The sequence below is a fragment of the Lycium barbarum genome, chromosome 11 (assembly GCF_019175385.1).
Source record: "Lycium barbarum isolate Lr01 chromosome 11, ASM1917538v2, whole genome shotgun sequence".
Classification (NCBI taxonomy): Eukaryota; Viridiplantae; Streptophyta; class Magnoliopsida; order Solanales; family Solanaceae; genus Lycium; species Lycium barbarum.
The window spans coordinates 44,647,967-44,662,172 of record NC_083347.1 but is presented as its reverse complement, the minus strand read 5'-3'; the positions used below and the strand labels follow the sequence as shown (position 1 = coordinate 44,662,172).

The window sequence follows — 14,206 nt, the reverse complement described above, 5'->3', positions numbered from 1 at the left end:
TGTTGTTGCCAATTGTGTTGGGGGTGAAACCTAAGCTAATCAGATATTTGAGATATCTATACCTGTTGGTGACCCAGGGGCAGCTAGAAGGATGATTTATGAGTAAGCAAACACCGCGAAGGGAATTGATTGACATAATGTTTAGAAAACAAAATGGAATTCTAGAAATTGTGTTTAGATGCAACTTATGAGACAAGTCTTATTACTTTACATTCTTTTATAGTAATCAGCCCTGTGTGGTTGAGTTATATATCATATGTGTTTTTATATGTGGCCTTCTAAGGCATGAGATGTATTTTCTGGGCTGTGTGCAGGTTTGGGATTGTTATGTTTACAGAGGAATATCTATCGAAATTTTCCCGGGAATCTAAGGGAAATTGTTGAAACTTTAGGTAGGATTATGGCGAGAAGAAAGAATGGGCCTAGCAGCGAGTGGTTAGAGAGGAAGTTAGTAGTCAAATGTCGGATAAATGTAGCAAGTATGTATTAAGCTGAAAGGAACGATGATTAGGTCAGCATTGACCAAGAAACATGAGAAGGCAAAAAATGATGTGCTTCGGGTAGAAAGAAGTTTTATATACTAAGGAGAATTAAAGAGATAAGCATTCCAGAAGAAGTTACAAGTTAGAAGAATTTGGCTAGCCCTTTTATGCTTTGGAAGATTGAGTTATGAAATGAACTCGATATAAAGGTATAGGTCGATGCATGTAACACCGATTCAGATTATTAAGTTAGACTTCACCCGATGATTATAGCGGGAGAAAACTTTTGTGTCACTATGATCCAGCCTTGTTGACCTCGGTGATACCTCGAGGAAATAAATCAAACGAGATGTGTTTACAAAGCTCCTTTCCTGGCAATTAGTTGACCTTATGACCGCAGTTGCGTTCTGTGTTATAGTTCAGGTTATTTATCCGGGAATTTACTCGAACAGTCACACGACAGGAGTTTGTTATTACTGATGTGAAGGGAGGTGAAAACGAGTTAAGGTTGATCAACGACACAAAGGAACAATAAGTGACGAATGTTCGGTATGCGTTAGAAACAGAGAAGGAAGGACAAAAGTGAGACAAATAGAAGAAAGGTTTACTAGAGCAGTCACCCGATAAACAAAGGGGGGAAGAGAATCAAACCCTGTGGATCTTCTAATACTAAGAGGAAATGTTATAGGTGTCGTGAAGTGATTGAGACTTTTAATCAGGCTGTGAGAACGGTGTGGCTAATTAAATTATGACCCGAAATATGGAACCAATTGTTGAGTAAGATATCTTATGCTTGATGAGCGATTTTACACAACATTTTTCCAGAGAATTCTAAAAGGACCAGGTATTACCCTGTTATTAATATGTTGAGATAGCAGAGGACAGTGCTTCTATGTTAGTGTGAACTGATCAGAGGAGAATATGGAAGGGGTGACGTTGAATCTTAAGTTGCAGCTTTATCAAAAAGAAGTCAATGATACTCTGAAAAATGCTTAGGACTATTGTCCTATGAATGAAATCATTTAAGAAAAAGGATGAGAAGTAAGACAAAAGAAGAAACAAGGTTTGATTGTGAATGATCAATGGACTGACTTTATATGTATGTCAAGACAGCAACAAATAGAATCGCTTCCCCGGTGAGTTAGTGGGTATGGGTTGTAGTTCTTGTGTGATTGCAGTTGATCTCGCCAAAAGCTTGTTAATAGTGCATAGGAACGTATGTATGCAGTTGTTATCAGTACTGATAATATGACGCTACATTGTTATTGTGGGAACAACAAGTCAATGTTATTAACAAATTGCTTGCTTCGTGTTGGAGATGCTGCTATTAGCTATCTAACAAGTCTACAGACAAGAGAAAGAGTGAAGTATAAGCTTGTTCATGTTGTTAGAACACATCATAGAGCAGATGACAAGGCATTTCACTGTATTCACCAAGAATAAGATGATGCTGGGAAAACTGGTGTTTCTTTATCAAAAGATATCATGGCTGGTGGTGCTCTTAAGACAAATATCACTACATTGGTTACTCTTGTTTTACCAATTAGTAAGAAGTTTTTGATCTTTGCTACACTGATAATAAAGAAAGTATTCAACAGGAATGTGAAGCCTTATATTCCAGATTTCAAGTTATCATTTGATCATTTTTGCATACATGCTGGAGGAAGGGCAGTAATAGATGAACTGGAGAAGAATTTAGAGTTGCGACCAATTCATGTTGAGGCATTGATGTGGCGTGATTTTACGCCACAATCGACGCTTTTCGGCTATAAGTTTTACTTGTTTTTAAGCAAGTCTATGTTATTTTACTTGTTTTTAAGCAAGTCTATGTTATTTTACGTGTTTTTAGTATGTTTCAGGTAATACGGGGTCCCTAGAGCCAAAGTGTGGAAAACAAGCATAAAAGAGCAAAAAAACTGCAAAACTGGAAACAATTGGACATTCTGGAAAAATTCGTGGAAAAATACTCTGCGCGTTCGCGCAGGTATCCTACGCATTCACGCAGTAACGACACGCGACCGCGCTGAAGGAAGAGCGTGATTCTACGCGTTCGCGCATCTACGTGGCGCGTTCGCGTAGAAGGAATTTCTGCCCAGTTTGACCAGAACTTGGGTTTTGACGATTTCGTCCATTCCAGTTCCTATAAAAAGAAAACTAGGGTTTTCTAAACACATCTTTGGCAGTTTTCACAAGTTTGGAGGCTAGGGTTTCATCACCAACACCTTGGAAGAGAAGATTTGGAGACACAAATGAGAAATTCTTTACCCATTTCTTCTACTCTTGCTATGTATTGAATATTTATGTGTGTAGTATTTCATTTCAATACTGGAATCTCGTTTATGGAAATATTCTTGATTAAAGTTTGGATTGAATCTCTTGTTTTGCTTATGTGTTGAATGATTTTATTCCTAATGAAGTGAGTTATTGTTTCTTTAATTAATCTCATTTTGAATGATTCTTAAGGGAGTAGCTAACCCTAAGACTTGCCCATTTATTTCGGTTTAAACTTGGAAGAGGCAAACTCGGGATTGGGAAAGATTAATTAACAAGAATTTGGGGCGTTAACCCTCATCTAATGGAAATCGACCTAGGGATAGGCGACACCACTTGTAGCCATATTCGGGTGTTCTTAATGCTCCTAATTGCTTTAGGGATATTCAATTAGGTAGTCTAGTTAGTCTTCGGAAGAAGCTAATTTAAAGTCATTATCCGAGGCTAAGTAATAAAAACTCACCATTATTTGTAAATCATGAAGTACATTGGATCGTTACTTGAGCGTAGTTTCCCTTGTATCCATGCTTGTGGCCATTGATCATTTTACTTGTTTTATAGGTTAGTTTACATTTTTGCACTAGTTATAATTTTCTCTCAAACAAAACCAAAATATTATCCATCGTTTGGCTTTAGCGTAGTTAGTGAAAATTCCTACTTTTCCTACTCGCCTACATATTGTTCTCTGTGGGATTCGACCCTGACTCATAGTTGGGTAAATTATATTTGCATACAACTGTGCCCATTCTAATTAATAGGGTGGATTTGGACGTTATCAAAAATGGCGCCGCTGCCGGGGAACAATTTGGCGTATTTGGGTTAGTTTGGGATTTAAGCTAACTTGCTTTGGTCCAAACTTTCTTTACTTTAAAAAAAAAAAAAAAAAAAAAATGATCAGTTTTTGTAAAACTGTCCAGTTTTTGCTTTTGCTAAAAAAAAATGGCATCGTATAATGAAAATTGGTTGGATGGTAGTTGTTCATACTTTGATGACCCATGTCCATATTGTGGAGGACCTCACTTTTGGCAAGATTGTAAAAATGCTCCCGGGAGAGAGATGTGTGCACCATCTCAATCCTATGATGGGAATATTTCTAATATATGTGGTGGTCAAAATGGACATTGGAGTGATTGTCCTAATTATTTTCCTTCCCCTCCTCCAAGTTGTTGTAATGAAAATACTAGTTGTGCTTTTGAGTTTGATAGGAACAATGATATGGCAAACGAAGGGCAAAGTACAGGCTATGAAGGTATCATGGAATTGCTCCAAGCATACTTTGACTGGGTAAGGGAGGAGGAGCGAGAACTCGTCGGGCAATCCATTTTAGAAATGAACAAATCACTTGAGGATGAAAATTTTTCAATTTCCATGGATGTGCCTATTCCTCAAAATGAAGTAGTTGAAAATGAGATTTCAAATTTACAAGATGAGCCCGAAAATTCTTGTGACCACAACAAGAGTTGTGAAATTGAAGAAGTGGTTCAACTTGAAGAAAATGAGCCAAGTCATAAAGAAGAAATCTCCAATACTCGAAAAGAGGAAATTGAGGAAATGTTGAGTGGCATTATGGGGAGAAATGAAAAATATGGGAAAATTGTGGCCAAATGGTGGGAAGTAGTTCAATATGGAGATGATGAAACTATCCAAAACATGGATTTCACCACGTTAGGATTTTTACAAGCTTTGGACGATTCTCACCATGAAGACAAACTTGACAAAGTGAATATTGTGAGCCAAGATTGGCTAATGAATCAAGCTCAAAAACTTGAAATCTATGGGATCACCGTGAAGGCTGTTCACGGATGATGGAAGAATATCTAAAAATGCATGTTGAGCAGAGTCAAGAAATGGAGCTACTTGAAATTGCTATCCAAAAATTGGAGGCCGAATTGAATGCAAAGATTGAGGCATGTGATGCTCAATATCAAAGGGCCATGGATTGTAGTTTTGAGTTGGTTTCCAATGAAGTAGAGGTCAAGATTGATTTTCATGAGCTAATGGTGAATTGCCAACCGACCAATCCGAAAATAATGCAAGATGTCGAGGTTGAAGAAATGATACTAGAGTTGCATAAAAAAGTTCATAAAATAATTTTTGAAGACTCTAGTTCATTTTTGGGTGAGGATGCAAAAATTCATGCAAATTTAGAATTTGAGCGCGTTGGACCTCATTCTAGCCATTTTTCAACGTTGTGCTTGGTGGATGATATGGAAGTTGAACCAACCAAGCCTATGGAGAATTTTGGAGATGAAAAGCAAAGCGTTTTCATTTTGAAGTTTGCTATGCCAAGAAGACAAAATGGCATGCCTCACTCACGGGCCAAGACGTGCAAAATGCGATACCCAAAAGTTGGCCTCCTTGATTTTCTACCACCGCCCCATGAGCGTCATCATAATCTTGATTCAAAGTTGGGGCGCAAATTCATATCCTCCAAGTGGAGGGAAAAGTGGTAAAGGTATCCGTCGTGCCGCGACGTTAACTCAAGTGCTTGGTGGGAGGCAACCCATCATTTATAAATTTTTAGAATGGTTTATTTTATTATTTTTGATTAAACTAAAATAAAAAAATAAAAAAAATAAAAAAAAGCTCTCTGGAAAAATGAGGTATCAAGAATGACATTGCATAGATTTGGGAATATTTCGTCGAGCTCCATATGGTATGGTTTTGCATATATAGAGGAAAAAAGAAGAATGAGGAAAGGTGATAGAGTGTGGCAGATTGCATTTGGGAGTGATTTCATGTAATAGTGTTGTTTTGGAGGAACTGAGAAATGTGAAGCCTTCGCCTTGTGGTCCATGGGAGGATTCTATTGACAGATATCTTGTACAAGTAGTATCGTAGAACGGTAAAAGAACTATACATGATTATGAATATTCAAAATTGTTACGCTAATGACTCTATGTATTATTCTAGTACTAATATGTACTCTGTTGATTCTATTCCCTTAAAGTTTGTCCTTATGCCCTTTTAAATTCATGAATCAATAAGTCTTTGTTTTTCTTTTGGTTAGGCCTAATGGTAGAAAATACCTATACATCCAAACTGCACCAAAATTAAACTCTTTAATCAAAATATGGAATTTAATTAATTGCTAATCAGTTTTTCATTCTCATTTTCAAAATTTTATAATCCTAAGATCTTGCTTATTTTAGCAAATTCTTTGTGGACCCACAATATATATATTGGTTATAAGCTGGTCATAGGTGAGTGATGAAATTTAAAAAACGATACCTAATTTGGCATTACAGGAAAAAGGAGTGCTCGATATTTTTCGTTATCGTTGTCATGGCAGTGAACTTCGGAACTTCTGTTAATCATGCTAGCCAAATGCTTGGATAATGGAGAGGGATAATTTAATTTTGAACTAGAGTAAGGACTTCGAAATATTTTTCTTGGTAAGTCAAAAAAAAAAAAATACCAAGTGATATTTACAAAATTGTCAAGGACAACACTTGTAGGACAAGAGCCCCACCCTTGCACACTGCTAATTAACTACTATAGGTATAAAACAACTATCCTATCAACTCCAACAAACTTCTAAGCTAGGGATAGTAGTTTAGTTCAATCACTCTCGTTACTAGCTTTGACTTCATATATCCTTTACAAACTGCCTTTTGTATGATCAATCTAAGTACCACTTGTGGATTTATTTTTTTTTAAAAAAAAAAAATTATGCCCATCCGAGCGTTTTATTAATATGCAGAAAATAAAATAGAGTTTAAAAAGGCCCAACCCATAATCGGGTCAGGCCCAAAATAAAAGCAACAAAAATAAAAAATCCAAAAGAAATAAACTTTGTCCACTTTCCTAAATGGAACCCTATTTATCAGGTGACTTCTCTCTCTCTTTATCCACGCTTCTCACTGTATCTGGTCGCCGGTGTTGGTGTGAAGGTGCATACCATACGATGTTATGCTGATGGTTCATTTCTTATTCACACCTCTAGATGTGGAGTTCTTCATTGCCTCGTATCTCTATCTTCAGGTAAAACTTCAAATTCATAGATCTATTCATCTTCTTAATTTCCTGCTGCAAATTAAGCTTAATGACCTTGTCCTTGTTATGCATGTACCAATTTGGAACTCTATCTGTGTTGAAACCACAGTCCGAGCTCATCTCGTTAGTTGGACCTCCATAGCTTCTGGTAAGTTCTCCATCTTCCTTACTTTTTGTTTAACTGCTGCAATTTTCCCTTCTCCGATGATGTAGTTGATGATTTTGTTGAACATTTGCCTCTCCTTCTCACTTTAACTTTGACTTGCATAGATTAAATGTTTGTCTATTGAATGAGCACCGTGAGATGCTAATACAAGAAATAAAACATCTATCCAATCTATTTGTTCAAAGTTATAGAGAATTTGAGTATAAGTGTTATTTCTGTGTTTTCCTTGATATTCCATGATGTTTATGCCCAAAGTATGAATGTATTTGTCTTCTACTTGTTCCTTGATGATTTTGTTCTGCATTTTGATCATTGTATCTTCTGAGTTACATAGATTAGATACCTGCAAAAAAATACACAAAGTTAGTAAAAAATACCACCATGTTCTCCTCTAAATGGATTTAAACATGATGATAGGCTTCCTTCCCTTGTCCTTTCTCCAAATTTCCAACCAGCACCCCCGCAATTCCTCCATTTCCTCCATCATCTTGTGGTCCTTATTCTCAAATAAGGAATCTGGGTCTTATCACTATTGAGAATCTTCCCACACATTGATGGCAATTCCTGGAAATTGTGACACTGCAAAAAGGCTTTATCTAAGGCTTGGTTAGCCAAGGCATCTGCCAATTTATTCCCCTCTCTTAAAATATGACTGAAAGAAACAGTCATAGCATTTTTTATCTCCAAAATCTCTTCAATCCAGTTAAAAATTCCCCATAGTGGTTTCCAACCCTCTTCTAAAATTTTATATATCATTTCTAAGTCAGTTTGGACTATGATATTTTCAAGTCCATTATTCCTACAATATCTCATAGCTTCTACAATTAACATCACCTCAGCATCTCTGTTGGTAGTAATGCCTATATCTGCAGCTTGAGCATATATCAAGTTCCCATCTGTGTTCCTCAAACAAAAACCATAAGCACTCCTACCTGGATTTCCCCTAGAGGCCCCATCTGTATTACACAACAACCACCCTGATGGTGGAAACTTGCATACCACTTTTGTAATCTTTAGCCTATTAGTTCCTTCCTCTAGCATCCTTATCAATTCTTCCCATCTGTGTGGCACCTGAGTAATTGATGGATTCCTGACCATTACTAATCTTTGGATAGTTGCAAAAACTAGATATACAACTCTCTCGATTGACTTTTCCCTCTATGCTTAATGGCATTCCTTCTCTTCCATAATTCCCAGATAATGATAGCTGGAATAGCTTTGTAAATCATCTTCCCTCTTCCTTTGACTGGGGCAGTCCACCACTTTATAATTCTTTGTTGTAAAGATAATCCCTCCATGTTCATTCCTGCAATTAAAGACAAGTAGGCCCAAATCTTGTTAGCAGCATAAGATGTAGCAAATAAATGTTGATTTGTTTCCTCATTTGGGTTGGAACAACACCAGCATTTGGATGCCATATTATAATGCATCTTGTTCAAAACATCATCCAAAGGAACCTTATATTTCCAACATCTCCATAGAAAAAACGTTATCGTGAAAACCAGTCCTTTAATCCAAATATGCTTATACACATCCATATTCTGCCCTCTCAATCTAATATACCCCCAAGCTGACTTGACTGTGAAATCTCCCTTATTATTCAGTATCCACCATGGCCTATGCATTCCTATTTCTGCCCTTGGAGGTTTGATAGTGGTGTCAATATGTTGCACAATATCCTCAGGTAACAAATTATTCAATTTATCCATGTTCCACTACCCATCCTCCACCACATCTGATACATTTTGAATATTCTCATCATATCCTTCAACAGATTAATACAAAGCACCCATGCCTGTCCAATTATCAAACCAGAATTGTGCATTTCCCATACCTATTTGCCACCAAATTTGATGCTCTATCAAATCTCTAGCTTGTACCAAATTCTTCCAAGTCTGAGATCCATATCTCCACTGAACAGAAAAAAGCTATAGATACATCATGTAGTGGTCTGAATCCCATCCCTTCTTCCATTAATGGTAAACAACGATGATTCCAAGAAGCCCAGTGCCTACTTTTTCCTCCTATTGCGTTGCTCCAAAATAATTGGGCAAACATTTTATGCATTTGCCTGATTACACCAATAGGGGGATTAACAGCAGATAAAAGATGAATTGACATACTTTGAAACACATATTTAATAAGAATAGCTCTACCCCCCAAAAGATAACAGTTTTCCTTTCCAACTCTGTATCCTATTCATTATTTTCATCAGAATATGTGTGAAAAAATCTTTCTTTCTCCTACTATGGTATATAGGACAACCTAAGTAGTTGAAAGGAAAATATTTTCTACCAATCCCTGTGATAATTTCCACAGTGATACTCATGTCCCCAGGCACTTTTTTGTGCATTTACACTGCACTTTTATCCCTGGGATCATTTGCCCTATTGTGATCTCACATTTCTTCGAAACCTCCATAACAAGCTATAGAGAAAATAGATCTGCTGAGGCAAAGATGATCATATCATCTGCATAAGCAAGATGGTGCACCTTAGGACTCCATTTAGGCATCCCATAACCTTTGAACTGAGGAACTTGATTGAGAGCATTGATGTCACGACCCAACCCCGTAGGCCGTGACTAGTGCCCGATCTGGGCACCCAAACCCATCTATCAAATGCATTCAAGTATATAGCAGAAGCCGTCAAGGCTATATTCTAAATTTAGATAATTTCCAGAAAAATTTCGGCAGAGTTTCCTTTGTTTTACAGACTATCCAAAATAAACATGCGCACAGAAAATACCAACAAAGGCCACACCGGCCAACAAGGCAACATGTAAACATATGCGGACCGGCCGCCGCGGCGAATGGGATCGCCCAAACACATCATATACACACATCCGTACAGAAAGACCCAACCCACAAACATGTCCACAGACCTCTAAACAGACCGACAGAATCATATGACGGGACAGAGCCCCGCCGTACCCAAATAGTCAGATATACAGAAATATATACATAACAAAAGATGTATGTACCAAAAGTGGACTCCGGATCAAAAGGGAGTACTCCGAAATAGCAGAAAGTGGAGCCTACAGTGATGGATCACCTGTGTCTGTACCTGCGGGCATGAAACGCAGCACCCGAAGAAAGGGGGTCAGTACGAAAGATGTACTGAGTATGTAAAGCATAGAGTACAGAAATATGAGCCATAACTAAAAATAAACAGGATACAAAGGGGAAATACCGAACAGTATATCAAAATCTGTATCAAAACCATATATACGTAATGCAAACAAAATCACGCAAAGCTCAGGAACGTGGTCACCACTCCGACGCTGGTGCCACACACAGCATAACACCGGAAGGTTCAAATCTCCGTACATCCCCGAGCACACATATCAGCATAGCATATCACCAGCCATATCACAGCATAACTCCAAACGGAACCCGGCTATTATAGCCCGTATATTGTACGTTTGGAAATTCCAAAGTCGTCGTGGAAAGTTAGGGGCGAGATCATTTTCAAAAATTTATTTCAATGTACGAGTGGTTGAAAATATTATTTATGATTATTATTAGTATGGAAATGTTGAGAAAAGTTAAGGGCAAAAGGAGAAATTCGCAAAATGATCAATGGAAATAATGTGGAAGCTTAGGGGCAAAATGGTAATTTCACATAATGTTCAAGAATGATCTTGGAGGAGCAAAAATGTTCAAGAAAATTTATGAAGAGGCCATATTGGCCGTGCACTATATGCCCTTCTTTGTAATTAATGGGGGCTAATTGTGAGTATAGAATAATACATGGGTCAAAGCTTCCTTAAGAAGACATTTGGTCTTCTTTGACCATATGAAAAATTCAAAGAAAAATCAAGAAAAAGAAAGAAGAGTCTAGAAGAGGAAGGAAAGGGACTTGAGGTCATACTTGAAGGACTAAATTATAAATATGAAAAAGTAGTGGAAGACATGTATATATATATATGGAGTCATCTTTTAGTTGAAGAAATAAGAAAGAAAGACAAAAAAAAGATGAAGGAGAAAAATGAGGCCTAGGTTCGGCCAAGAGGGAGAAAAATTTCCCCCATGAAATCTTGGTCCAAAAAAGTTATTTCTTCATATATTTCTACCCAATGAAAGGTCCTCTACAACATGGAGTAGGTGTTGAAGCAAGTGGAATGCTCATTGGGGTCATATACCAACCCTAAGCCAAGGGTGAAGTTGAAGGAAAAAAAAAAGGGGGTAAGAACTAATCTTCCTTTATGTTGTATGAATGCTTGGTATATGTTGTTGTATGGAGAAATGAATGGAAAACATGAAACCTTGCACGATTGAAGTTGTAGCTGTGCATGGTGTGTGTTGTGTGTTGTGTTGCATGGAAGATCGAATTAATGTTATGTAGTGTGTTTCGTTGTTGTTGTAATGTGTAGGAAAAGATAGGAAATTCATGAAATATGTTGTTGTTGTGGTATGGCCGAATGGGGTGTGGGTTGACAAACCATGATGATTTAATTCTATTTGATATTTTAGTTGTTGTTATTATGGATTCTACGATGAAAAATGCAAGTTTGGTGGTTTGGAACAAAATGGTAATTGATATGAGAATGTTGAAGAAGTTAATACCATATTAGTTTAAAGTCTTACATTGCATGAATGGTGTAGTAAGTGCCTGGTTGTGGATGTGGTTTATGAATTTAGAATAAAAAAAATGTGTGGTTAAGTCCTTGTTGAAGATTTCGGATATCATTGAATCATTGGGAAGATTGTAAGTGTTGCTAGAATAATTGCTAGTATTGTTGTTGGTTTGGCCGAGTTCCATTCTCGGGTTGTTGTTGATTGAAATTGGCCAAGTTGAACTTGGTGGTATGGTGTATTTACAGGGGAAATGCTGCCGAAATTTCGGCAGACAAAGTGTTACTTTGAAGAATCAACTTCTAAAAGCTCTAATCAAGTTTTGGTAAACATGACCAATTTATAGATTTTGGCGAAATTGCAACTTGAATTTGGAGAAGCAAAAGGAAACGGAAAAGGTATGTAAGGCTTTATCCTTCCTTCTATGGCATGTCTTAGACGTAATAAGTCGGGTACGAGCCTCGGGGACAACCCTATTCCCCGGAATCCACACCTAAAGTTTTCCCTATTTCCTTCAGTAGAATTGAATTAAAAAGTGTGCAAAATATTGGAAGAATGTCCTAAACCTCTAGAACTCGCATAAATAGGACCCGGTGACCCTAAACCCTCACAAGTAACGCCATGATATGTAATATATGTAAACTTGGTACGCCACCTCATTTGATCCGAGGTGGGCCCACTGTTTCCCGGATTTACCTTATTACTCCACTTGACTTACTTTGATGCTGAATCAAAAAGAAACCTTCGATCCTTATTCCATTACCAAACGACAAGTACCGTACCTATCCCAACGAGAATACTTCCATGATGATAATGATAACGATGATGTCAGAAAAGAGAATATGCCTAAGATAAGTACGACAAGAATGATCTCACGACTAAGAGCCTTGAGCTAAGAATCCAATGTGAATATGGAAGTGTTATACTAGTTTCTAAAAGTATTCAAAGCATATGGATTAATGGTTATAATGCCTATGATCGTATTCTATGTCTCCTCTTAAAGCTGTCTTCCGTTGATAGTCTCGCCTTATAATTATCGTTCCTTCAAGGTGAGACAAGTGACCCGATTATCCCATAATGTAATCGGAGGATTTCGACCTTACGTCACTCCGATGGACACACGACTTTCTTTGGGCTCTCATGCATGCCAATTGTATGACATATGAATATGAAGTGAATATGTATATGTATATGTATATGGGGAAGGGGAAGGGCCACTGTTATATCACCACCTGATTCAGCTGGATTCCATCCCGGACGCGGGATATGGAAGAGCCGGATACGGCGTCTGTATATGTTATATATATTTATATATGATATGTTGGGACACTGTTGGGGAGGGGGGTGGGAGAGCCGATGTACCCGGCGTCTGTAAATATGAATAAAGGATACCGTTTTCTGAAACGTTCTGTTTTCTGTACATGTAAATAAGAAGTACTATTTTTCTGAGAAAGGGACTAAGCATGCATGGCATCTGCCTGAAAGGCATCCATATGTACAGGTTACTTCTGTCCCAAGATAAGCTCCATATGTCTATTCCGTTATTATTCATACTGTATATTCCTTTATTATGTCACTATTCATGCCTTACATACTCAGTACATTACTCGTACTGACCCCTCTTCTTCGGGGGCTGCGTTCATGCCGCGCAGGTACACCAGATGAGCCACAGTTATCATAGAAGATGTTCCAGCGGAGTTGGCGGGCTCCACTTGTTCTGGAGTGCTGCCGAGTCAGAGTATATGAGCTATGGTGTTTGTTCAATGTTAGAGACTTTGCAGACAGAGTCGTGGGTATAGAGTGTCAGTATTGGTAGACGGCTTCACCAGTCAAATGCTATTACTGTGTTTCATGTCACGGGTCCCACAGATGATAGACTTTACATATGAAGAAAAAAAATTGAGAGCTTACTATGTATTTATTCCTTAACTGATACAAGAGTTTGTCTATGTAATAAGAGTCAGCGGGTTCGCTCGGCTCCAGATATGGGGTCGGGTGCCCATCACACCTTAGTAAAGTCAGGGTGTGACAAAGTGGTATCAGAGCAGGTCGGTCCAAGGGTTGTCTGCAAAGTCGTGTCCAGTAGAGTCCTGTTTATGGGTGTGAAGCCGGCCACATTTATAAACAGGAGGCTGCGGGGCATCTAGGAAATATTGACCTTCTTTCTGTCTTAGATCGTGCGATAGAGCCAAGTCATAAGGAATAAGATTTCCCTATATGAGCTATATGTATGACGAAAGAAAATGAGCAAGGCTGCGGAAGCTTATAAAGGTAAGTCCTGACGTGATTGTTCTGTTCCCTGAACTGGAAATATTGGATGGCGGGGATGTGCCATATGGTCGTACGTTCTGTGAGGCCTTGATGACATTGGCCGCATACAGGTTTTGAATAATAGGAACAGTAAAAGAGGTTCTGCCAGAACGGGTACGTCCCACAGGAAGAAGTATGGGAAAGAAATACCGTGAATAGGTAATAAGCGACATGCGTTGGTTCAGAAAGGTTATGGATTTGGGCGTGGAGACGAAGGTGAGATCGCTATCATCAGGAATATAAAAGTCCAGGACAGGAGGTAGCCATACACACAGGCGGAAGATGAACATCGGGAACCAAAAAGGGTAAAATCATAATTGTAAAAGGAATGACGTGGTACGAAAGTGCCTTCGGAGCCTGTGAAACCTCGACTCGCTCCAGAACATGTAATAAAGGTCATGTGAA

The 14,206-nt window shown here is 38.2% G+C and overlaps 1 long non-coding RNA gene and 1 pseudogene across 1 annotated transcript; both read left to right on the top strand.

The window, feature by feature from the left end:
* Positions 1 to 1,632: 1,632 nt before the first annotated feature.
* Positions 1,633 to 5,594, top strand: LOC132619792 (3-ketoacyl-CoA synthase 4-like; annotated as a pseudogene).
* Positions 5,595 to 6,261: 667 nt separating this feature from the next.
* LOC132619099 (uncharacterized) lies at positions 6,262 to 13,396 on the top strand. The gene is made up of 3 exons (XR_009574511.1): positions 6,262 to 6,737; positions 6,859 to 6,897; positions 13,144 to 13,396. It is a non-coding gene; the product is annotated as an uncharacterized LOC132619099 (long non-coding RNA).
* Positions 13,397 to 14,206: the final 810 nt, after the last annotated feature.